Source organism: Aotus nancymaae, unplaced genomic scaffold (genome assembly GCF_030222135.1).
Source record: "Aotus nancymaae isolate 86718 unplaced genomic scaffold, 86718_ANA_hifiasm-v0.15.2.pri h1tg000059l, whole genome shotgun sequence".
NCBI classification, from domain to species: Eukaryota; Metazoa; Chordata; class Mammalia; order Primates; family Aotidae; genus Aotus; species Aotus nancymaae.
Window position 1 is genome coordinate 33867852 of NW_026988473.1, and position 22775 is coordinate 33890626.

The 22775-nt window shown below is 42.7% G+C and overlaps 1 protein-coding gene across 6 annotated transcripts in view; it reads left to right on the top strand.

Annotated features, from left to right (window-relative positions):
* CCDC34 (coiled-coil domain containing 34) overlaps positions 1 to 22775 on the top strand; it is a 327538-nt gene that overhangs the window by 133302 nt on the left and 171461 nt on the right. For 5 of the 6 annotated variants that reach the window (XM_064365087.1, XM_064365088.1, XM_064365090.1 and 2 more), the window contains one exon: positions 5999 to 6059. The exons of the other annotated variant lie outside the window; for it this stretch is intronic. The gene's annotated coding sequence lies outside the window, so the exon portion shown is untranslated. Of the gene's footprint in view, positions 1 to 5998; positions 6060 to 22775 lie in introns of those variants that run through there. 6 annotated transcript variants of the gene reach the window in all.

Below are 22775 nucleotides of genomic sequence, written 5' to 3' on the forward strand. Positions count from 1 at the left end.
CAAGATTTAAAAATTATTGTGACTTCAAAGATTAAATTTAAAAAATTTTTAAGTGTGGGTTATATTTATCAACATTTGTTATAGTAGAAATTATAACTGCAAAATTTTAATATCACTTATTTAATAGTGAGCTGACTGCATGTTACATAATTAACTTTTTAATGATAAATAACTGTATTTTCCCCCAAAAAATACAGTGAGAACAGCAACATTTTTATAAATCTTTTTAATGTGTGACTTAAGACAGATTCTCATAATCTCCTTGGCATTCAATGTGTTGCCATAGATTGTTTTGGTTGCAGTATAGGAAAAAAATTAGCTTTGTGCAGGTATGTATTTAGTAAAAGGAGGTATGTTTTAATAGCCTTTTTTGGATATTACATCAAAACTTGACTGCAAGTTTCTTAAAAGGTAGTTGTAATATAGAATCTGAAACTATGCAAATGAAATTTTCACACTATATTACCTTAAAATCCACTGGCCATTTTATGCGTTCAATCAATGTTTACCTTGCACGATTTTGCAGTTTGATACAGTGGTCATTTAAAAAATATTGATTCACTGAATTATACAGATCTTCTAAATGTTGATGAAGGATCACATTCTTTAATGCCAGCACAGATCTGATTAGAAAAGTCTTAGTATATTGGGAAGCAAGTGACATATATATTTTCCAAAATTCAAATTTTCACATGAAAGTTCAAATGTTACTATTGGCAACAAACATGGTTAGCTGTTTTCTTTTTCTTCTTCTTTTCTTTTTTAGACAGTGTCTCACTCTGTCACCCAGGCTGGAGTGCAATGGAGTGATCTTGGTTCACTGCAACCTCTGCCTCTCAGGTTCAAGTGATTTTCCTGCCTCAGCCTCCTGAGTAGCTGGGACTATAGGCATGTGCCGCCATACCTGGCTAAATTTTGTATTTTGAGTAGAGACAGGGTTTCACCATATTGATCAGACTGGTCTCGAACTCCTCCTGATCTCGTAATCCACCTGTCTTGGCCTTCCAAAGTGCTGGGATTACAGGTGTGAGCCACTGTGCCCAGCTAAGCTGTTTTCTTTGAAGTAAGAGGCTCACTTAGTTTTGATAATATGTCTGCCAGCTACATGAGTCTGAACACCCATAGTTTCTCTTTTGTTCTTTCAAGTGCAAATGGTGATCTATGAAAACTGAGCTTAGTTCAGATTGAAATTCAACAACTGTGTAGGTGCTTTTTCTTTGAGACAACTATAGTACTTGGACATGCCTTATGAGTTCTTCCTGTTTCCTTGTGCAAAATCTTAAAAAGATGTTCGCGTGCTCAAGGGTTAAAATTTAATAAAATTTAAAATGATCCTGCTTCATCAAAGACATGCTCATATGACTGGCCACATTCTTCTACTGCAAGTGGGTGGCCTTGAAGAACTCAATGACTACGAGTGCAGTTTGGTGCACTGCCTTGATTTGTTCTATGATGCTGGCAGCAATACAATGGAAAAGGCGAACACTGCCTTAGTGTTTTTATGAATATTGTTTCGACCCTGTAGATCTCCTGTAAGGAGAACCTGCTGGGAACCCAGAGAGGCCCATGAACTGCAATTTGAGAACTGCTGGGATACCCAGCCCTACGGCAAGCACATAATAAATGTTCAAGCAACTGCAGCTAAGACCATATTCTGTTTGCCTTTCAAAGCATCATTTTTCTATTTTTAAAACTAGGGTTAATCTTACTCCACAGGGCAATTGTGGAGATTAAATGCAGCTAAGTCAGTAAAATGCTTACCATAGTGCTCAGTATATAATAAATGTGCTATGAAGATTCAGTATTATCATTAATATTAATATTACTAATAAAGAGTTATTTAAAAACTTTTCCTGCAGAGCACCAGTAGGATTGCTTCATATTTCTACTGCTAGTGCTTGACTGCAGTATCTTTCCTATGGAGACTTTTAAAGGCGGTATCTCTTTTCCCTTTTTATCTTCATCCTTCAAGTCAAGGCTGCTGCTGCTGCTGCTTCTGGGGATTTGCTCCTGTGTACTCTGGGAAAAGGGCCCCAGCCAGGAATTCCCACTTGTTTGAGGACCACAGAAAGCTGCAGTCATTTTTTTTCCAGCCTTCAAAATCTAGTCTAGACACTCTGAGGAGGTGAAGGATAAAATTACAGCTTGAAACACTTCACATGCACCAGCAATGCAGCTCCTCCCACACATGTGTGATTCAAGCCCCAAGAGGGCAGTGAAATCTGATGATTCACTTGTCTAGATAAGCTGAAAGTGAAACCCTAGTGGTCCAGGGTCCAGTTGCCTTTACCACATAGCACCCTTTACTTGCAACCAGTTTCTCTATTCGGTTCAGTTGAATTCAAAGCAGCACATGGGCCTTGAGGTCTTACTTGAAGTGTGCCCTCTGTGTACCACACTGCATCGGGTACTGTGCTGGTTATTCTCTGTTGGTTGCCCCAGTCTCATTTCTGCTTTCCTCTGGGCTGTTCAGATGCTGACCTTCATGGATGGCATTTCCAGGCTCTTCTGCTTTCTGGCCTCCAGTTGAAATCCATCTCAGGGAGGGAGGGAGAGAGAAAGAGAGAGACAGACCTTTTATCACCAGCTACATAGAAAATAAATATACTTGCTGCTATGTTCTGAATGTTTGTGTCCTCCCAAAATTTGTATGTTGAAATCCCAAGAAGTAAGGGAAGTTAATTAGGTTATGAGAGTGGAGCCCTCACGAGTGGTATGAGTGCCTTCATAAAAGACACCTTGAGTTAGGTTGTCTCTTTCACCCTAGGAGGATGCAGTGAGAAGGTGCCATTCATGAACCAGGATATGGACCCTCTCCAGTGAATCTGCTAGTGTCTTGATCTTGGATGCCTCAGCCACCAGAATGGTGGGAAATAAATTTCTGTTGTCTATAAGCTACTTAGTTTATGATATTTTGTGATAGCAGCCCAAACAGACAAAATTTGCCAAAAATATAAGAAGAAGGTAACAACAAATCACATAAAAACAAAACAGTATTGCTAAACCCCAGCACAGCAACATTATGGTTAAAGAGCACCTGCCCTCGATATGCTGCCAAGGTTTGAATCCTGGTTCTCTCACTTTCCAGCTGAGTGACCATGAGCAAGTCACATAACTCCTCTATGCCTCAGGGTCTTAATCTTTAAACTAGGAATGAGTCTGTCTACTTCATTGAGTTGTGAGGCTAAGTGAATGAATATGTGTAAATATATATAAAGCACTTATAACACTGCTAACACTGCCAGGAACACAGAAAGCACTGTGTGAATTTAAGTATCTTTTTTTTGTTTTGAGACAGAGTCTCACTCTGTCACCCAGGCAGGAGTGCAGTGGTGTGATCTTGGCTCACTGAAACCTCTGCCTCCCAGGTTTAAATGATTCTCCTGCCTCAGCTTCCCAAATAGCTGAGATTACAGGTGTGAGCCACCACACCTGGCTAATTTTTGTATTTTTAGTGGAGATGGGTTTCACCATGTCGGCCAGGCTGGTCTTGAACTCCTGAACTCGGGTGATCTGCCCACCTTGGCCTCCCAAGTGCTGGGATTACAAGTGTGAGCCACTGCACCCAGTCAAGTAACATTACCTTTTTATGATCATGATGATGACAGTGATGATGGAATTACATGACTCTGGCTCTCAGCTGGAGGGTTATTAGCAAGAGGAGAAAGACATATCAGCTCCTGACTGAGGCTTTCTCCTAGTGTAATCAGTAGAGTTTGGAGAGAACTAACAATAATAACTTCCTTACCATGTGGTTCGGTGTCATTTGTTTCTCTGTTATCATCCAAAATTATTGATATTCCACAAAAATTTGCTTCAGGTCCAACAGTGGAGCACATCCTGCACTTTGGGAAATGCAGGGAAACAATGGTTACATTACAGCAAACAAATTAGCAAGGTGTAAGGGGTGGCACAGAGAAAAAAAACAGCGATACACTCGGGTGGAGAAATGAGAATGAAGCTGTTGGCCAGGTTTATCAGAGTCCAAGTTAGGGCTGGAAAATTGGCAGACAAAGGGGGTTCTTGGGGATTAGAGGAAATAGCTTGTTTGAAGATGGTGAGGGGGATGAGTTAACATGGTAAGGTCAGGAAAGAACAACATTCACAAAGAAATAACTCCCCCCAACAAAGAGACAGTAATGGCTTATGAAGAGCTACCTAGAGAAGCAGTTCTCCAAGTGTGGTTCAGAGATCTGCCTCATCAAGAACTGGGAACCTGTTAGAAATGCAAATTATCAGGCTTTATCCCCAGATTTACTTAATCAGAGACTCTGGAGGCAGATTCCAGCAATCTGGAATTTGGTAAGCCCCCAGGTGATTCTTATGCATGTTAAGAGTTTGAGAACCACTGGCCTAGAGGAGGTTGAGAGAATATCAACAAGTGAGCCTGAGATTTTGTGCACAATAATAAATAGCAAGAGCCATTTACTGAGCACTTTCTGTGCATTGGCTATTGCGCTTATTATTTTACCTGCCCTAGCTTCCATAATCCTCACAACAACCCTGAGAGATACATTATTATGCCCATTTTACAAATGAGAAAATGGAGGCTTATGTTGAAGTTTAATGACCATTTGTTCCCAAGGCAATGGAGCCTAGAGTAATGAGACAGTTAGGTGGTGGAAAGAAAGGCAGAGGACAGACTGGAACAGACTGTTGGAAGATTGTCCACAGCAGCTTTTTCTGGTAGAACTTTATTTCTTTGAGACACAGTTTTGCTCTGTCACCCAGGCTGGAGGGCAGTGGCATGACCTCTGCTCACTGCCTCCTTTGCCTCCTGGGCTCAAGCGATCCTCCCACCACAGCCCTCCAAGTAGCTGGGACCATAGGTGTGCACCACCATGCCTGGCTAATTTTTCAATTTTTGGTAGAGATGGGATTTCGCCATGTTGCCCAGGCTGGTCTCAAACTCCTGAGTGATCTGAGTGATCTGGCCACCTCAGCCTCCCCGAGTGCTGGGATTATAGGCATGAGCCACTGCACCCTGCCTGGTAGAACTTTCTATACTGGTGGTAAAATCATGTATGTATATGGTCTGATATGATGGCTATGAGCTATATGCATATAGTGAGTTGACTAGTGTGACTAGTGTGATGGAGGAACTGAATATTAAATTTTACTTAATTTTAATAAATTTAAATGTAAATAGTCACATGGGGCTGGTGGCTACTGTCTTACACAGGGCAAGTCTAAAGTCATGGAATAAGTAGGTTCAAGGGCAGGACTTGACCTTAGGACTGTCTGACTCACAAGCTACGGTCTTTTCTACTATTGCTCCTAATGTAGAGCCTTTCTTGTCAATTGTCTGAAAAGAACTGGGATCTCTTTCTGGTCAAGTCCCTAGGAAATTACCTCACAGACCCAGAATGGCTCTCTGAGAACCCTTTTCCTTAGCTGATCAGTATGGGTGGAGGGAAGGCGTAGAAAAAAGCCACCACAGGCTGCCCTCAGAATGTTCCCTATGATATGAATGACAGCTGACTGGAGGCTTTCAGAGCAAAGAGAGTGCAGGTTGACCTGGTCCTTCTTTAGCCTCTACTGTGTTCCTGCTGCCCTTTATATCAATATTAGACATTGGATAGACCAGCCAGAGACCCCAGGAGATCCCCTGGAAAAGATTTTTCTAAGCTAAATACCAGAACTTGAGCATGTTTTTTAATTTGCTTGATTCTCCATGGAGCTGATGGAACATTGAAAACTCCTGCTCCCAGGAATTCTTGGCCTCATCAGCCCTATAACTTCTTCTTCAGATCTACCCCCTGCCTTTCTTTCCACCATTCAATGATCTCATTATTTTAGACAAGGGGTTGGCAAACTTTTTTCTATAAAGAGCCAGATAGTATTGTAGGCGTTATGGGCCATGTAAGGTCTCTATTCTATATTGTGAGTATGATGTGTGTGTGTGTTTTTTTTTTAGACAACACTGTAAAAATGTAAAAGCCATTCTTAATGCTCTTGCAGGATTTGGCTTACCAGCTATGATTTGCTCCCATTTTAGGCTCTTTTGCCTTGGAAGCAAATGTTTCCAAGAAACTTCAAGAAACACAAGGATCTTCTAGGTGAGTTTGTAAACCTCAGATTCCTGTGCTCTCAGGACAGGAGATTGTAATTTCGTGGGTTTGGGCTAGGGTGTAGGAATGCACATTTTAACAAACGTAGCTGTTCTCACGCAAGTGGTCCGTAGTCTACCTTTTGAGAAATGCTGTTACAGTTGGAAGGACTCTTAGGCTTATTTAGTGACCACCCCTGCATTTTACAGATTAGGGAATTGAGGTCCAGGGAAGGAAAGTGATTTGTCCTGAGAGTTACTGAGTTAAGGCCACAAAGTATCTGTAGGAAGATCCCACTGCCCAAGGCAGGACAAGGAGATGGAGACAGACTGGATCATTGTTGATTTAGGGAGGGAACAAGCACCCCCTGAAGGTGGTCATACCACTGCATTTTCAACAAAATTTCCATTATGATTTAAGCCAGTTTGAGACAGATTCTCTGTTGCTGGTATGTGAAAGCACCCTAACTGATACAGACCCCTCACGTTACCAGCCTTCTTTAATCCAACTCTTTTGAGAGAACTATCTTTGAAGAAATACTCACAAGGCATCATCCAAATGTTTAATTCTTTAAATGTCAAGGCCTTTGTAATGCACGGGGTAGGTCACACACACCTCCCTGCACCTGAAGGCAGAGTGTATAAGTTGAAAGTGGGCCAGGCCCGGAATTGGGAAATTTGGCTTCTATTCCTGCTTCTATTATCATATAACTGTTTGCAATGGGCAGATTACTTAATTTCTCTGTGACTAGCTTTCTCATTTGGAAAATATGGCGGGGGAGGTAAGAAAAATCCATTTTTAGGCCCCTTTGTCCTAGGTATTATCGTTGCGTTTTAATTGTTGACACTATTTTTCTTGATTTTCATAACTTATTCCTTGCCTGTTTCTCTCGCTCTCTTTCTTTCCAGAAAATAAACACAAAAATAAATGACAGCATTGACTTTGGGCCAGTCTATTCTTTCCTGGAAGAAATTATACCCCCGAAGAGCTCATATATGTTTGCATTTGAATCAACATCCCTCAAAGATTTCTCTAGGGAATGTGAACATTTCCTTCCTGAATGGAGCTAATTGACACAACATAACTTTGTGTCAGGTGGAAACACATTTTCTTTTCATTTGGTAAAAAATAATCAGGCTAGTCAGTTGAAGGGCAACAACAATAAAGAAAGGCACTGGTCCCTTGATTTCGTGGTGCTAGTGGAATAAATTACCTGTGCCCAGCACTCCAGGGAGAGCAGCCACCACATCTTGGCAGATTTTCCTTTTCACTGAGGGAGGGAGGACATTACCTAATTTTGTCTTCAACATGTTGTGACAGGAGTGAAGGAGACCTGAGTAGTTACAACCCACATTCATGTGAAAGCATTCTTGTTTGGGTTTCAATAATGTTTGTTCTTTTTTCTTTTAAACCCTAATGCCTTACACGTTTGAAACATCAGCTTCTAGCTTCACTATAAGAAAATTGAGTAAAGCAAAAACCACAACAACAGAAAGACACACAAAGCAGCAACACAAATCACCCTGTAAGTTCACAACCCAGAGATGACCACAAGTAGTTGTTTTAACTGCTTTGTTTCAACCACTTCTTTTCTAATCACCAAAGCAATATAGGTTCAATGCTTAAGCAAACACTGAAGAGGAAAATTAATCATGGCTAATCCTACAGCCATTGATAGTCACGTGAAGTCTTTGAATAAATACCCCACCCGCTATGGCCTCCCAGCTTGCTGCCTTTCCTCACGTTTTCGTCCTTCTCATACTCCAGGATTTCATGTTCCGTGAACTGAAGGCATTGGGCCCGGCAGAGAGGCACCAGCGTATTTGCTTTAGTACTTTGGAAAGATGCCTCCCTGATGGCTGGACCCCAGGGAGGGTCTGTGCACAGGAAAACCAGCTCCACAGGAACATACAGCCACCATGACTCCCCCTGCCCCTCCCCTCATCAAAATTTAAACAGCGTGTCTGGAACTCTCCCAAAAAAGGTTTTCAAATTGTTGTGGATGCCAGCTGTACTCACAGGCAGCAATATGACCTAAAACGTTGTTTGATTTGCAGAGTTAGTTTCTGATGCCATAATGTCATCTATCACCTTTCTCCCCAAAACAGTTCTCTTTTCCTGGTCTTTCTTTTGCCAGAAACCCCATCATTCCCTCTAACGCCCAGGACCCACATTCTCCGGGCCTTGAAAAAGGCCTGGGTATTTTTGTACCAGGTATGTGATAAAGAGTAGTGGAAGAAACATTCCATTGACTTCGGAGTCAGACCGACTTGGATTTAAATTCTACTCCTACTGCTTACAAGCCTGTGAGCTTGGATGAATCAATTAACCTCATTGAACCTCAGTTTCAGCTTCTATAAAAGGTAACAATAGACATTATGTATTGAGTGTTTACTATATGCATAATACTCTTCTTACTGCTTTATATATATTAACTCATTTAATCCTCATTGCTACCTTATAGGTACCATAATTCTCTTTTTACTGGACAAAGAAATTGGCCCAGAGAGATTAAGCCACTTACTCCAGGTAACACAGCTAAGTGACATTCAAACTCAGGTAGTATGTTTCCAACCATGCCTCTATTTGCACCTCTGTTGAGGGAAGTATTTGCTCCGAAAGGTATAATAAAAGTTGAATGAGAATTTATGTGTAGTATCTAGAGCAGATCCTAACCAATTGATGCACTTCACTTTTCTTTAAAAAATATTGTTAAAAATATTTTTCTTTCTTTCTTAATTTTATCATCCTTGTCCCTCCCTTTTTTTTTTTTTGCGAGAGGATTTCCAAATGCCAATAGTCTATATATCTTCAATGGCCAGGTCACAATAACACAATTGTTTAGTGATGTGGTTTGGCTCTGTGTCCTCATCCGAATCTCATCTTGAATTATACTTCCGTAATTTCCACATATTGTGGGAGGCACCCAGTGGGAGAGAATTGAATCATGGGGGTGGTTTCCCCCATACTGTTCTTTTGGTAGTGAATAAATCTCACGAGATCTGATAGTTTTATAAGGGGTTTTCGCTTTGGCTTTTTTCTCATTTCTCTCTTGCCACTGCCATGTAAGAAGTGCCTTTTGCCTTCCACCATAATTGTGAGGCCTTCCCAGACATGAGGAACTGTGAGTGCATTAAACCTATTTTTCTTCCCAGTCTCTGGTACATCAGCAGCGTGAAAACTGACTAATACATATACTGTGCGTTTACTATGTTTCAGGTACTGTGCTAAATATTTTAAGTGAATGATTTTTACAAATCATCATGATAGCCTTGTGAGTATAACCTGTGGTACCCTCATCCCATGAAAGTCATGATTCTGCTTTGTGTGGTTAGGTAACCCTGCCAAGGTCAAGCAGATGAGTGACAAAGCCAAGATTCAAACTGAGGTTGCTTCATTTCTGAGCCTGAACTCTTAATCATTTTTGCTAAAGATACCATTCTTTGTGGTGTTAATGCCTTTCCTGGGGTGAGGGGTGAAGTTGGACAGAAATAGATAAGATCCTCTTTGAGAGATTATCAAATGGTCATCCAAAGAAGGGCATTGGTATAGACTGCTGTGGTGTCTGGGGGGAAAGGGTGTCATTGCAGGGGCTGGAGTCACTGAGACATTGGCTGGAGCAAAGCGCTCACCTGTGGGCAGTGCATTCTCAGGGTCTTGACATTGTGGGTCCCCTAGCCTTGTGCTTGAATATACCTAGGGAGCTACCCTGATGGACATTGGGAAGAGAAGACTTTCAGATATTTTCTTAGCACAGGGGACCAGAATGTGGGGATTTGGGGTATAGGTGGTGGGATTAGGAAACAGAGGTAGAGGAGTAGGGTTTGGGATGCAAGGTTTTTTTTTTTTTTTTTTTTAGTTACTATAATATTTCCTGTGCCTAGTATAAGGAGTTGGGGGAAAGAATTAAATTTATAAAGCCCCTACTACGTTCCAGATGCTTTCTATACACATTATCTCTTTTGAGCTTTATTACAATTTCTTGAGGTAGGTAGTACAAGGACTAGCTCCATTTTGTAGATGGGAAAACTGAGGCCCAGAAAGCATAGGTTATTTGTTTAGGATCTTGAAGAAATAAAATGGCTGAGCTGAAGTTTGAAATCAGATCCTTGTGATCCCAGATTCCCTCGGGGCCCAGGAATAAAATGATACCAGTATGACTGACCACTAACAAACCTATACCAATGATATATTGATATGTTGCTGTTTAGATGAGAAAAATACTTAGTGACCAGTGCAATCAAAACCACACAGTAAAAGGTCAAGACTGGTCCTCTTGTGGGTAAGAAATGGAATTCTTGATATGTCTACACTGTTTGTTAAAGTTGAGTATATTTGTGGTTTTGTTCCAGAAAATACTGGTTTTTTTTTTTTTTTTAATTGATAGAGCAGAGAAGGTTCTGAATAAATGCTAGCAACTGTTTTTGGGCAGTGAAGCACAGGTAGTACAATGTGGTGACTTGGTTGTGGTTGTTCCCAGTGGAGGGTGTCCAGGTTCTTGGCATCTTGAACAAAGAATTGCACAAAACACACAAACAAAGCAAGGAAAGAATAAAGCAACAAAAGCAGAGACTTATTGAAAATGAAAGTATGCTCCACAGAGTGGGCCAAGCATAGGGGCTCAAGAGCCCCATGACAGAATTTTCTGGGGTTCAAATATGCTCTAGAGCTTTCCATTGGTCACTTGGTGTACACCCTATATAAACGAAGAGGATGAAGTTACAAAGACGTTACAAAGTCAGTGTATGGCCTATGTAAATGGAGAGGATATTTCCTGTCATAGCTGAAGTGTTTCCATTTGATTTAGTTCTAGGAAGTCAGCAGGAATCAGCCTTATGTTCCCTGTCTCCAGACCCTATTCTCCTGCCTCATACTGAGTGACCTCACAGAAAGGCATTTTTTTTTAATTGGAAGTTTCTTTCAATTCAAACACTGCCTGCTTTTAGACGGCTCCTCCTGGAACTATGCCTCAAGATCTCTCCTGATACTTGGATACTTTTCCTCTGACTGGTGATACCTCCATCTCTGATCTCATCCGCAGTCATTTGGGTGCAGGTCAGCCCACAGGATTAAAAAAGTCTGTGGCCAGACCAGTGAGATCAGTGACTTCTATGACCCACCATCCCCTTGAGACAGACAGACCCTGGGCCTCTTCACCCTCCCCTCTCCTTTCCTGGAGAAGCCAGCTCTTTCAGGTTGGGCTGCTTCCTAGAATTTCTTGGTTTACTTCATTCTCAGTGAGGCGGGAGGTGGAAAAGTGGGTAGCTTCCAAGTTCTCCTGGAGAGAGCAAACTCAGGGCCATATCATCCTTTCACCACAGACAACCACTCACGGAATTTTCCCTGATGTCTGTGTGGTTTTCAAGTTTCCCAACCTGTTCACCCTGAGCACTTGGAGTTGGCTTTGAGCTCAGAGAAAATACTCACTATTGCCAGGCCACCAGCTTAGCCCTGGGGAGTGATGACTAAATAAACAAGGGGACCCCTCCCCCAACCTTGTCAGTTTATTTTCACAGATAGGAGTTTCCACTCATGCTGCCCAGGAAGCCCACAGAAAGGACTGTGGGCTGTGGCTGCTGTGGCCATGCATGGCAACTGGAGACTCTTTCCCCTGACCCATTTAAGTCACACTATGATTGATGACCAGAATAGAAGAAAAACAACTGCAGATGGATAGTCAGTGGGGCAAGTGAAAACCAACAGAGCCTGTTCCTGGTGTCTGTCCTTGCCTCATGCTGAGGAGGCACTTGAAGTAGCACAGTGATTAAAAGCATGGGTTATGGAGTCAGAAAAATGTGGGTTCAAACCTCAAGAGCAGCACTTAATGATTGGGAGACTTTGAGTAGACTTGTATCATTCTTCTGAGCCTTAGAACCTTGAGGGTGGTGGGGATAATAATACCTTCCTCTTAGTGTTGTTCTGAGGATTAAATGAGATACTATAGGGTGAGATACTTACAGCAGAGCCTGGCAAATAACCAGTGCCTCACAATTGCAGCTCCATCACAGTTATTTATTGGCTGTGATGATTTTGTGATTATGTGAGATACTCAGCACAGTATCTGGCACAGAGGAAATAATAAATGGTAGCTGTTTCTTAGGATTATGGAATGCCAGGGTTGGAAGGAATCTTGTTTGGAGCCAAATCACTTTTATCTTCTCCTTTTACAGATGAAGATGCTGAGTATCAGAGAGGGCCATGACAGGTCCAGGATTACACTCCTAGCTCTTAGTAGAGAGAGGGCTCACTACGTCCTGCTTCCTGCCATCTCTCCCTTTGAAGAGCAGTCAGACTCCTGCTTTGTTCTTCAAGGTTGGTGGGTCTTACAGGTAGGGTTGCTGGGGGGAAACTTTTTTACAACATAACAGACATGTGTTACATCAATCAGGAGTCATTCTTGCTGAAGGAATCCGGACTGCCAGTTTCATTTGGTTTGGGAGTCGGTAGCATGATAGAAAAACAAAAAAAGCACAACTTGACATCTGCAGAAATGGGTTCAAATTTTACCTGCAACTTATCGATTCTGTGGCCTTGATTCAGCAATTAAATTCCCTAAAACTCAATTTTTTCTTTTGTAAAATGGGGTTATGAACAGTACCTACTTCAAAATGTGTTTGTGAAGATTAAATAAGTTAACATAAAGAATTTAGAAGAGCATCTGGCATATTGTGCTCAATAAGTGTTTATTTATTGCTAAATAAACTGGTAATGTAATTAGCATCAGCAATTAGCTATTACTAATTAGATTAGTATAATATAGTAATAAACTATTTTTTTTCTTTTTTTAAATTTATTTTTTACTGCCCCTCCCTCCGCCAGTAATAAAGTATTACTAAAGATCAGGTTGCAAAGACTTAGTGCTTAGGAACTCATTCCCTGCCCCCAGGCAATTTGGTGCCTCAGGAACAGGGTTGGTGACCTTGGTCACAAGACAAGGGGGGCAGAGCTGCCGCAGATAGAGGGTTAACATGGGAGTTACCAGAATCCAAGGGACAGCAGGGGATTGGTTTGAAATCCTGGTCTGGATTTAGGGTACAGATCTGGAAGTCGGGACTTTCTCTGTGGCTGGTGGCCTTGAGAAACACGTGTTCCATCATTCTTGTTATTTATTTTTTTGTCACTGGAGCAAAGCAGAGGCTTTTCTTGGTTCAATCAGGAGTCATGTGCAAGGACAAGCAGAGAAGCTGAGCAGCTGTCGGGAGAATTCAGGCTGGAGTGGGCTCAGTGCCCAGGCCTTGCAGCCTGAGCTAGGGAGGAGCACATCGACATGTGACATCTGCTGCCCAAGCTCCCCCTGACACCCACCCCTTCCTTGTCCTGCTACTCAGGAGAAGGGAGGAAGCTAGCCTTTCCCACTACCATTGTATACCTGACAGGTTCATTAATCTTAGCTTATCTCCTCCTCATGACCTCTCAAGCTGGTTATCATTTCTTTTTTATGGAAGAGGAAAAGGAAGAGGAAGAGGAGATTCAGAAGTACCCCAGGGCACACATGGGGGCAGAGCCAGCATGCAAACCCAGAGTCTTGGACTGTAAAACTCATGTCCCTTTCACGCACTCGATAGTTCTTGTGGGCCCAGCCAAGATATCACTGGCAGCATCTGATTTATCATGAATCTGTGCAGTGCATGACCAGAGGAGAAAAAATAAACCCAGAGCCAGGCAGCTCCTGGCATTAACGACCTGAAGAAAAGAGAGGCCCAAGCCCAAGCCTCCTTCCTAGTTTGAGTATCTGTCCCTCCCTCCCCCACCACCTCCCCCACTTCATCTTCCTGCCCCTAGTGCCCCGGACCGACCTTTGGCCTGGAGAGGGCAGCCTGTCCCAGTGCCAGCCCAGCATGCTCAGGCCTAATAACAATAGCTGGAAGGGCCTCTTGGAGCAAGTACTTCCTGAAGTGCCCAGAACAGCCACTGTCCTTGTGGCTCAGGAACAATCACAGCTCACGCCAGCTTCCGTGCTCCGTTTCAGAGCCTCCAGCACTCTCAGTGGAGCCCCTGGGCCTGCTGGTGCAGGGTCCAAGCTTTAGGAGAGACAGGTAGACAAGGAGTCCAGGATCCCAGCACTCAGACTGCTCAAATGCCTGGGGTTTAGGAGGACCTCAGGGTTGTGTGCGTGCATGTGTGTGTGTGTGAGTGTGTGTGTGTGTGTGTGTGTGTGTTTTCTCAAAGTAAAGTTGGAAGGAAAATCTGTATAGTCATTCTCCTTTACCCTTCCTGTAAACCAGTGGTCTCATTCTTCATCTTTGTTCTTATGTCATCTTTCTTTGGGCTTTGAAAACAAAGAAGGAGAAAAAGAAAACCACAAGTAAAAATTTAATTCTGGAATAACACTATATACTTGTTCTTCATTCAGCAACATTGAATGAGGCCTGCTCTGTGCTAAGCACTTTGGGGTACATAAAAACTATTCAATATTTATCCACTTGTTTATAAATGTGTATGGTCATTTCACAGTAATGATAGAGCCCCTGCCAAGCTGCAGGCGTTGTAGCTACAGAAATACCTGGGCAGCTTGGACTCTGTCCTGTGCAACTTCAAGTCAAGGGTGGGAGGTGGATAAGAGAACTTATAGTTGAAATACCCAGTTTATGTGCTGAGTGCTGGGAAGGGGAAGCACAGGGTGATGGAGGGGCACACATAGGAGGGGGCAGCCAACCCTGACCAAGAGTCCTGAGGATGGGCAGGAGGGAACCCAAGGGAAGATGAGATTAGGTGGAGTAGGGGAATCCATAGGAAGAGACACTGGCATTTGTGAAGGCTGGAGGAGAAATCAATGCATATTTATTTTGCAAGAAACGTAAAGGAGGTTCATATGACTGGATTGCAAGAGGAACAATACTCTCTAGTTCTTAGAAGTCCAAGCTCTGGATCCAGTCTGCCTGGGTTAGAATCTTCGTTGGCCACTTATTACTGTATGTCCTTGGTGAAGCCATCGATGCTTCTGTAGCTTAGTTCTCTTGTCTGAAAAATGGAGAAGATGAAAATAATAGTACCTATCTCATAGGTTGTGGCGAAGATGAAAATGAGCAAATATGCATGACTTACTAGATCCATAGCTGGCATGCAGTAAGGGCTTTAGAAGTGTCACCTATGATTAGGTGAGGAGTAGGGGACAGGAGGCTTGGACAAGCAAGGAAGTTAATTCCATACTCCTGTAATGCCTGTGGGCCAGGCATTAGTGAACCAAGCAGAATCAGAAAGACCCAGCTTCTGACTGCAGGCAACTTGCAGTATTGACTTGTTAAAAACTTGGATGGGGGATGGTGGGGTGTGGGGAGCAGGAATAAAATTAAAAAAAAAATTTGGACCTTGGAATCAGAGAGACCTGCCTTCTAACCTGTCTTATCTGTGTAGTCATAGGCAGTTTATTTGCCCTCGTTGAGCTTCTTTTCATCTGTAAAGTGGGCATAATGATAGTATATTCAACTGGGGCAAGGATTCGGTGAGACCGTGTGTGTGTGTGTGTGTGTGTGTGTGTGTGTGTGTGTGTCTAGTCTCTATGTATATAAAACACATATAATGTGAAGTGTATATATATATATGTATATATATATATAAACATAGTGCTAGCAAAATAGTAGCTATCATGACAGTCAAGGTAAGAGATGACAGAGAAGTAACCATAATACAGGGAGAATATTTTATAATAACCAGATAGGCCGGGGACGGTGGCTCACGCCTATAATCCCAGCACTTTGGGAGGCCGAGGTGGGTGGATCACGAGGTCAAGAGATCGAGACCATCCTGGCCAACATGGTGAAACCCCGTCTCTACTAAAAATACAAAAATTAGCTGGGCGTGGTGGCGCGTGCCTGTAGTCCCAGCTACTCGGGAGGCTGTGGCAGGAGAATTGCTTGAACCCAGGAAGTGGAGGTTGCAGTGAGCCGAGATCACACCACTACACTCCAGCCTGGCACCTGGTGACAGAGCAAAACTTTGTCTCAAAAAAAAGAAAACCAAACCAGGATGGTGACTCTTTTAGAAACAGTGGCTATAGACTCTCAGTGGCTTCCCATAGCTCTGAAATAAAGATGTGCTTAGCTCACTGGCTTCATCTGTCTTCATTTTCTCTGCTCTTTCTACTTCATCTACCTTGCTTTGTACTACACTGCCTAGGCATTTCTACTCCCCAAACCTACAGATCTCAGGTGAAACATCATTCACTAGCAGAAGCTTTTCTTGACCCCCAGATAGGGTCGAGTTTATGACCCTGGCTACACACTCTCACAGTATCCTTTATTTTGATTATTTTCTGTTGTCCATCTAGACTATCAGCTCCATGAAGTCAGGGATCATATCTTTTTTACTTATTATCGTATCTCCATCAATTATTATGGTCCTCATATTAAGAAACCAATAAATATTTACTAAATACGTAAACACAAATGCAGCCAAGATTGAAATTTTATAAAGGGAGAAGCTGGAACCTGCTTCTGAGGCTCAGGTAAAACTCAGAGAACACAACTTTCCAGGGCCCTCCGCAGACTCTGAGACCCCATTTCTTTGCCTGAACAGCAGTGTAACTGATATGTCACACTGTAATGAACTAGAGGACTGATTAAGAGCTTATGTAAATGTTGAGACTTTTGGCAGCATTCATTTCCCTCTGATTTTGGCATGACTCAAAGCATGGGAATTTTTCAAAGGAGAGAGCTTTCAGAAAATACCCACACCCAACGGTGGAAACCTTAGAAGAACAGAGTACAGAGGAACGTTCCTCAGCGAGGGATTAAGGGACTCTCAGCAGGTTTTCAAAGGCACATGGAGACAAGATGTCAGTGTGAGCTTGTTTCTCGGACAGAATCTGAAATGCTTTTTTAACCAGCAAGTTACCAAGAGGCTTTTAACTCAAGAGGCTAACGTTGTAGGTTTATACATGAATGGATGTTGTGGTGACTTCTTTGTGGTTCATGTGACAGGGAGAACTTCAGGGAGGGGAGATTATGTCTTGCATCAACAGCTAAATTGCTTTTTCTGCCTTTTGGTTAAGTGAGCAGGAGGACAGAGAGCCCTGGATAAGGAATTAGGAGACCCCCAGCTTTTCTTTTTAACCAATCCTGGCCTTCCCTGTGACAAGCAGTGTGACCATGGACAAGATATTAACCATTCTCTGCCTCAGTTCTCTCATCTGCCAATGAGATTGAAAACACCTTGTCAAATTTTTATAAAATTAACTTGTAATGCTGGTAGCTAGAACTTGTTTAGCACTTAATATGTGTCAGCTCCATATGATCTCTGTCAATCTTCATAACCACCCATGAAATAGATTACAACTATTGCCCCTACTTTGCAGAAGAGAAAACTGGGGCACAGACACTCTAAACACCTTGTCCAAGGTCACACAGCTGGTAAGTAGTGGCACTAGGATTTGAACCTAGCTACCTGGCTCTGGAACCAGATTTAATGACTGTGTTCTATGCTACTGATTTTCTAAGTAGAGAGGGCTTGTGTAGGGAAAGGCCTTCAGAAGGATAAAACCTGCTGGCTGGCTGGCTGGGCAGGATCTCAACAGAGAGTCTGGAGAAGGTAGAGTGCCTACCAAGGGGAGGAATTATGTCTCTATGGTAATTGTCCCCTCCGGAAGGTGAGCTCGACCTTTTTATGGCTAGTATGGGGGAATGAGAGTGATTAGACCTTGGGATTGGAGACAGATATGGGCTTGAATTCATGTTTGGTCACTTACTATGTAACTTTAAGGATAAATTACTAATTGGATCTGAGTTTCATAGCTTACCTTAAAGACAGAGCTATCAAGGTTACAGGATGTTGTGTGGATTATGTGAGAACATGTCAGGCATATGATGCTCAACAAGTTTCTTCCCCTTTTTAACATGGTCCCCCCAAAATGAATTTATTTGGTGTCAATCACACCTTGAAACTGGTTTGGGATATGTTTATTCTGTGGGCTGCATTTTACATTGATAGCATTTTTTCAGATGAGGGTAATTGATAGGTTTTTGGGGTTTACCCCCACACTGACATTTGTCTACCAATGGGCGATTTTCTTGTCCTTTGGTATGAGGCACATAGCCATTTCTGATGAGGTTTTAACCTTGTTGAGGATAGGGTCTCAGCCCCATTCCAGTGATGACCTGGAAATGGACAGGAAACATAAGGACGCTGGATTCCATACACTTTTCCTGGGTTCCATTTCTGTGCTGAACCCAGGGGGTTTGGTTGTTCAACCAGGAAGCCAGCTGTCTGGTTGGGTGTGGTCTCAGCTGAGGGAGACTTGAAGACGTGACAAGAACTTCCTATCGAGGAAGTAGGGAGAGTCGGCAAACAAATCCATGCCAGAGTCTATGAGGGATGCTTGGACTCACACTCCAGAGAGTCCAGATGCAAAGTCCCATAAGTTCAGGAGAGATGGGTATTACACAGAAAATCTTGAAAGCTGGATTGCATCTGGAAAGTTCTGGATAAGTCCAGGTAAATAGGTACAATCTGGATTTATGGAAAAGAGAATATATTGTGTGCGAGTGCCAGGTAATTTCAAATTAGGTAGTATATTAGGTATTGAAAGATAGCCAGATAAAACCTAGCAGTCCCTGGAAACACCACACTGGGGCAGACATTCAGGTGAGAGGGTTATGTTATAACAGGAAGAAAAATTGATTTTGGTTCTCAGTCCCTTCTTAGCTCATAATAAGAGCAGTTGCATGCATTGAACACTTGCTATGGGCCACAGACTGTGAGCATGCAATCTCCTTTAATCTCCGCAGCAAGCCTATAATATTAAGACCTATTTCTTCCATCTTATTTTTTTTTCCTTTGAGGCAAGGTCTCGCTCTGTTGAACAGGCTGAGTGCAGTGGTGTGATCATAGCTCACTATAGCCTTGAACTCCTAGGCTCAAGTGATCTTCCTGCCTCAGTCTCCTGAGTATCGGGGACTACAGGAGCATACCACCATACCTGACTGACTTTCAATATTTTAGTAGAGACGAAGTCGCACTATGTTACCTGGGCTGATCTTAAACTCCTGGGCTCAAGTGATTCCCCTGCCTGGGCCTCCCAAAGTGTTGGGATTACAGGCTTGAGCCACTGTGCCCAGCCAGATTTTCTTTTATTGGACAGAAAAGTATAAGACTTGGTCCATATCCAAAAGGTATTGATATTATCATGACCACAGAATGATAGAATATCAGAAACATCCCTCTGGTCAGTCCAGTCCTCATCTTCTCTACCAACTTTAGGCCAAGTCTAGGGGCCTGAAGGCCAGTTTTGGGATTAGGTCAGTTGCAGAAGGCTGTAGAAGGTGGTCCTTCTACTCATTCACTCACTCTATGTTACTTGAGGTGCCCACTATATGTCAGAGAATGTTCTTTTTTTTTTTTTTTTTTGAGACAGAGTTTCACTCTTGTTGCCCAGGCTGGAGTGCAATGCACGATCTCAGCTCACTGCAACCTCTGCCTCCCAGGTTCAAGTGATTCTCCTGCCTCAGTCTCTTGAGTAGCTGGGATTACAGGCATGCACCACCACTCCTGGCTAATTTTGTATTTTTAGTAGAGACAGGGTTTCTCCATGTTGGCCAGGCTGGTCTCAAACTCCCGACCTCAGGTGATCTGCCCATCTTGGCCTCCCAAAGTCCTGGGATTACAGGCATGAGCCACCGTGCCTGGCCTCAGAGAATGTTCTTGACATAGGTGACATGAGATAGACCCTGCTCTCACAGACCTTGCAATCACAGGAATGACCAAATTACCAGTATAAGCTCTTTTGTTAAGGAAGTAGAAGGTGTTACAGGGACTCATAAATGGAGCACTAGTTAAATAAATCAGAGGAGACTTCCTGAAAGAAGTAACAACTAAACTATGTTCATACTTGTAAGGAGTTGATAAGGAGTAAAATTTTGCATGAATGGTGCCATCAAGCCTTAAGATTCTCCTTACTCCAAAGGGGATAGTCATATTCACTGTATATACTGGCATAAAGCAAAATTTTAAAACAAAAATGAAAAAGTATATATATAAATACTTTTCACACTCTGCTATATGTATGTGTGTATATATATTATACATACATATATATACACATATATATAGCAGAGTGTGAAATATATATATTATACACACATATATATAGCAGAGCTCTCTCTATATAGCAGAGCTCTCTCTCTCTCTCTCTCTCTCTCTCTCTATATATATATATATATGTATATGTATATGTATATGGCAGAGCTCTTCTCTTCCATCTCTGTCACCCTCAGCACTGTGCAAACCCACCTGGGTGTTTGTTCAGTTCTTTGAACGCTAACTGACACTGGCAAACAAGAGGGCATTAAACGAGGAGGTCATGGCTGGGTGCACTGTCTCACACCTGTAATCCCAGCATTTTGGGAGGCTGAGGAGGATGGATCACCTGAGGTCAGGAGTTCAAGACTAGCCTGGCCAACATGGCGAAACCCCATCTCTATTAAAAATACAAAAATTAGCCAGGCGTGGTGGTGGGCTACTTGGGAGGCCAAGGCAGGAGAATCACTTGAGCATAGGACTTGGAGGTTGCAGTGAGCTGAGATGGTACCACTGCACTCCAGTCTGGGCAACAAGAGCAAAACTCTGTCTAAAAAAAAAAAGGAGGTCACCAAGAAGTGGAGAGATTTGAACCCCTGTAATGCAAGAAAAAGGTTGTATTTTGAAGAGTACACAGTGAGGAAGAGGCATACCCAGGGGCACCCTTGCTTCTTGTCTGGGCTACAGTAGGCCTCCATCCTCCTTCTCTTTACACACACTCCAGATGGAATGCCCTAAATGATGACTCAGAGTCATTAATAACACGACCACTTGTGCAGCCCGAAGATTAGACAGCCAAAAGCCAAGAGTCTGTTGGGTTGAAGTGGCTCTGGGTGGGAAGCATTCTCCCCAGAGACTGGGGCAGGGTATGACTTGCCAGGGGAGGGTTTGAAGAATGTTTAGACTGTGACTCATGAAGGTCTTAGATGAATAAATAGCTCTCTTTCTGCTGTGACTGTTGACAGGGCTGGTGACAGCTTACCTTTGCGGTTGCCAAGGAGACTCTCACTCTGATTATTGACAAGTTCAATTTTTCTAACCAGCTGGGGTCTCCAGAGAGACCACCATGAATAAAGGCCTGGCCAAATACAAAGGGCAATGAAGCAATAAATGATATTTGAAGGTATGAAATCTGAAGTGCAATCATCTCCTCCCAGCTCAGGAAGAGTCATCATTGGGAAGGAAAGATTAAAGCAAGAATATTTTCTGTTTTCTGGATTGGGAAAACAATATCTTGTGTTTTAGTGTGGCTAGTTGGCCACTTTATTAATAGCCTCAGAGCTTTAGAATGCTGGTGAGAAGAAAGGTAGTCCTCTTTCTGGAAACACCTATATAATTTAAGATGTATTTGGCTATAAGTAATAAAACCCTGACTGATAGTGGCTCACGCCATATCAGTTTGATTATCTCACATAACAGGAAGTCTGGAGGAAAGTAATCTAAAGTTCCATAGTATTAGACAGGAATTTTTTCTTTTTTTCATTTTTTTGAGACTGAGTTTTGCAGTCTGTGCAATGGAGCAGTCTCGGCTCACTGCAACTTCTGCCTCTCGAGTTCAAGCAATTCTTCTGCCTCAGCCTCCCAAGTAGCTAGGATTACAGGCATGCACCACCATACCTGGCTAGTTTTGTAATTTTAGTAGAGACAGGGTTTCACCATGTTGGTCAGGCTGGTCTTGAACTCCTGACCTCAGGTTATCCACCTTCTTGGTCTCTCAAAGTGCTAGGATTACAGGTGTGAGCCACCGTGCTCAGCCAAGAGATACTTTTTTCATCTCCATATTTATGTAGGTTATTGATTATTCTTCTGTTGCCTCATGGCTTTCAAGGTGGCTGCCAGGTCTCCATGTATCACAACAGTATTCAAAAGTAGAAAGGTAGCAAGGAGTGGGAGTGTGGAGTGGCAAAGGATCGTTTTGTTGGAATGGCTATGTCATTTTATCAGTGAGGAAACAAAAGTATCCCAGAAGCCCTCCCAACTGATTCACTCTTATATCTAAATGACCAGAATATTATTGACCCGAATTGGGTCCTATGACTGCCTTTAGATGCAAGGGAGCCTGGAAAAGTGAGTGTCTGGCAAATATTTATGAAATAGTCATGACTGACTTAGGTCAATCATGATTTAACCCTTACCAACCCAGGGCTGGAACTTTTCTGTCTTGAATAAAACTAATGTTTTGTTGGTAAGGAAGAAGGCTGCTAGGGACAGGGACAGTTTCTACCACATGCCTTTGGAAGGCTAGTCCAACATTATACTATGACAACACATCATTAGTACAAAAGAAAAAACTAGAAATAAAGGTGTGAATTTACAGGATTTTCAAGGTGCGAAGGTCTTTGAGAATGTCTTTGGACACTGATTACAGAGAAAAATAACAAGTCACTTAACACACCCATTGTACTCACCCTTTAAGGTGCAAGCCAACTTTGCCTGCCTGTGAATCTTCCTATCCCTTCCAGGTGGAGCTATCTCGTTCCTCCTCCTTGGTCCCATTGCATTTTTCACGCACTTTGATTAAACAAATCACCAGCCTGAATTCAGAATCAACAGGTATTTATTGCATCCCTATTCTGTCCTGGCCCTATGCTTGGCATCTCTCTGTCAGTTTAGAGTAGACCTTCCATGACTTCCCCTAGTCATCAGGTAATGGGCATTTAGGGATGGTAAACTCAAGTGAATCTTAAACTTAACTCACAAGGCGCTTTGTACCCA